Genomic DNA, 3,628 nt, shown 5'->3' on the forward strand with positions numbered 1-3,628 from the left:
TTTTGGTTCTTTTTATGGTTTATTCTTGGGCAGATTTCTATTGATTTATTTGCGGGCATATTCTTACTATCTATCTATCTATCTATTCTATATTCTATACTATAAAAGGACGAAGAGGCAGATCCAAATCATAATCTTAACTGGTAATCATATCATCAATGGTCTAAACATCTTTGTTAACGAAAACGAAAACAAATCTTCCGTATCAGCCTCCTTGTGCCCACGACCTTCTCCAACTGCCGCGGCCCACCCGACGCCCGGATGGCTGCCTTAAAAAAACTATCGTTTTGAACAGGTGCCTGAGCAGGAGGAGAAGCCGGGAGAGGACGGCGACGGTGCCATGGAGCTCCTTCCCCACAACCACGCACTTGTAGAGGAGCTCCTTCTCCGTCATCGTATCTGGCCGCCGACCCGGCAGCAGCCACAGCCTTGGAGTTCTCCTCGAGCATCTGAAACACTCGCCCACCTCCACCCATGGCGACCCCCTCTCTTTCACCTCCACCTATGGCAACCCTGCTGCGGGAGATCTCAAGTCCCCAACAACAAGAACAGGAACACGAGCCTCCTCTCGACCAGGATATGAATCCCTCCTCCCTTTCTCTTCTCCCTTGTTCTCGCCATCTGATTTGTGCAGTCTGTGCAGTTGCCAAGCTCTTCCGGTTGCTTGTGTGAAGGGGTTTAATTTGGTTCCCCCTGTTTTCTACCAAGCAAGGTGACGACCTCTCCCCCCCTCTGTTCAAGTTATTCATTAGAGAATAAATTTGGGAGCAGAATCATGTGTGTAAGTATTTCATATTTCATTAGGGAAAATATACTGCTTGTACTCTTGCATGTGTGTAGGCACGTATCTAAAGACTTGACCCTTTTGATAGATGTAATGAGAGGATAATCACCCTGATGTATACATATTTCCAGAGCCGGATGTCACAGCCATATCGCCGACTCACACCTGACGTTGCAAAGGTGAGTGCGTAATGTCAAACGAACTTTCAGATCACCTCCTTTTGCAATTCTTACTGCACATTATTTTTATGCATTCGGTATTCATCAGGTACTACAAATGATTTAGTAATCTTTTACCCTGCATATTTTACAACTTGTCAGCTTACCAGGTTCGATGGCTGTAAAGGTTTGCTTTTGTAAGAGTTTCATAAACATCGTGATGATTCTGGTGAATGAACGAATGCCCAGTCTATCTCTAACATTTGTTAGAGTGAAATTGATGTATCGAGAGGTGTCGAAAATTTTGTTGTCCAATTTTAGCCACCTTCAAGCATCCATGTCATATAGAGTACTAAGTCATGCATCCATGTCCCAAAAGAATGTTTTAATACATGGAGAAGGCATAACTTTGGTAGCGATGTGGAGAAGGCAAGCCATACGAACTGTTCTAATGCATGGTAAATATTGCAAAACATCAAGTTCTTTGTTTTGACATCAGTTATGGTATGTCTGCTATTGCTCAATTCGTGACGTTTAAATCAGTGACCCCCCATTGTGTTGTTGAACATGGCAACCACTTGATCTTTAAATCGTGGCCTATCCATAAATCTGAAGTGTGGCATAACTTTGAGGTTCTAATGTAGCCTAGCAAACATTAGCTTCTTTTGTTTATGTCCCTTCTATTAAATTTATGTCTGGGCATTTTGTGTATCTCAAAGTTGTACCTTTTTATCAGTGATATATTGTGTATTTTGTTGACTCTTTTGTTATATGAGATATTCCTGAGTGATAATTATATCCCGTTTGCTTCTCTGTTATTAGAGGAGTGAAATATGATTCAGTTATGAATCTGATATGATGCAGCCTGACCAATATATCAAATATTATGATTTTTATCCTGTTGGCAGTGTGCTACAACTGGTTTCTATAAGCCAAGGAGGCATTGACGGGCAAAGCCATCCAAACCAACATCTTTCCCACCCCGGAGCTCCAAATTTGGTGCCCCAACGTTGGCTGATTCGAACAAGGTCCTTGGTGTAGCAGACACGGAGGAAAATGCGGTACCGCACACCCGAACTGTCGAGCTCAATGAGGACATCATCGAGTACCCCAATATGGATGGCGATGACGACGACCCGCATAAGGTTGCCCTCTTTCCAATTTAAAAACGAGCAGCAAATTCCAACATCTATGTGATCATCCATATGCCATGGAACTGTAGCTTTTCTCTGTACTTTCATGATATAGGTGTTTATTTCATATATAATACTAAGCCATGCATCCATGTCCCAAAAGAGTGTTAGAGGCGAACATGGTCCTTCAATTCTTTAGGATTCAACCTCATATTTTTAACCAGAGGTCATAAAAGGCAATTCTTGTTTGTATTCCACCTTGGTAGTCTTAACTATTCACTTTTTATGTTTTTATAGTTTGTCAGTTATGTTTTTGTAGTATAGAATATTTTACTATAATTTTAACACTGTTTGCATATCGTGGAAGTGTTTATTCAATATGGCACAAAAATTTAGCACATAAAGAAGATGCGTGTTGTTCCAAAGTGGATACTTTTTCTCTTTGCTTGTTAAGTTTGCGATACAACAATTATTGTTGCCACTGATCTGCTCAGGTCCAATTCCTTATTTGTATAGTTTTCCATTCTAGAGTAATAGACTTTATCCATTGCTGAGATGTTGATAGCACGGTGACATCTTTAGCTCATGTTTAATCTTGCGAGAACTAAGCTGGTTTATGAAATGTTTGGCGCGCATGTCATCTATGCCATGTAGAAAATGTTAAATCCCCTCTACATTTTCTTCTTATTATTAATCTAATGATTTGTCAATTTGTTTTTGACTTCTACACATTCTACAGCTATATATGTAACAAGCATCTCTATGAGTCGTAGTTGGGTATGAAGATGAAAGACAAAACTGAGCTCTCTTTTGCTACGCAACATACACTCATTCTTCACTGTTCAGTTGAATTTTGTTTTGGATTTGGTATGGATCCTCCTCACCTCTCCCCCCCCCCCCTCTCCCCCTGAAACAAATCAGTCAAGATGCCATTGCTGACTCGTTGATCCATCATCCATGTGGCTGCTGTGTCAGTTCCCTGACGCTACGGGGCTCCCAGCCACCGCCATTCCATGCCTTCGATTCGGTTGTGGCATGGGCTGGGAACTGTAAAGTGTTTTCTAATGCTCCATCCAAGCCGGAGGTTTGGTTGGCTGATGCTAGGTATGAGCAGCTCCTGGGAGGATTGTTAATAGTATAGCCGACTGCTGGCATGCATGTATGGATATTATGGTCATGTTGCTGCCGAAGTCACTGTTTTGTACTGAAATTCAGAGATCTTACATCTTTGTCGCCCCCATCTCCATGGTCCTCGACACCCACTATAATGGAATCGCTGATCCCCATGAGGACACAAGGTTCCCCCATGCTGCTCCATAAAACTCAAAATTTCCCTTCTGCAGTGACCGTTCTGGCCTTCTTAGGGGTCCCTCATGTTAATCCTAGGTGTTTTGGCTCCGAGGTGCATATGCACCCGGATCAACAGTAATGCAAAAAGTAATATTAAATATTTAAAAAAAATTCTGAGATTTTTTTAGATTATTATATTAGTGTCGCAAACATGCTTGATAATTTTCGTGTGATAAGGAGCAGCAGTGTTTCGTCGGCAAAAA

General features: G+C 41.7%; 1 long non-coding RNA gene across 2 annotated transcripts; it reads left to right on the forward strand.

Moving 5' to 3' along the window:
* Positions 1 to 245: 245 nt before the first annotated feature.
* Positions 246 to 3,377, forward strand: LOC123410212. Of its 2 annotated transcripts, XR_006613007.1 has the most exons (5): positions 246 to 781; positions 873 to 963; positions 1,851 to 2,087; positions 2,815 to 2,942; positions 3,051 to 3,377. It is a non-coding gene; the product is annotated as an uncharacterized LOC123410212 (long non-coding RNA). The 2 variants fall into 2 exon arrangements; XR_006613006.1 differs by lacking the exons at positions 2,815 to 2,942; positions 3,051 to 3,377 and having other exon boundaries at positions 247 to 781; positions 1,851 to 2,807.
* Positions 3,378 to 3,628: the final 251 nt, after the last annotated feature.

Source organism: Hordeum vulgare, chromosome 7H, assembly GCF_904849725.1.
Source record: "Hordeum vulgare subsp. vulgare chromosome 7H, MorexV3_pseudomolecules_assembly, whole genome shotgun sequence".
NCBI classification, from domain to species: domain Eukaryota; kingdom Viridiplantae; phylum Streptophyta; class Magnoliopsida; order Poales; family Poaceae; genus Hordeum; species Hordeum vulgare.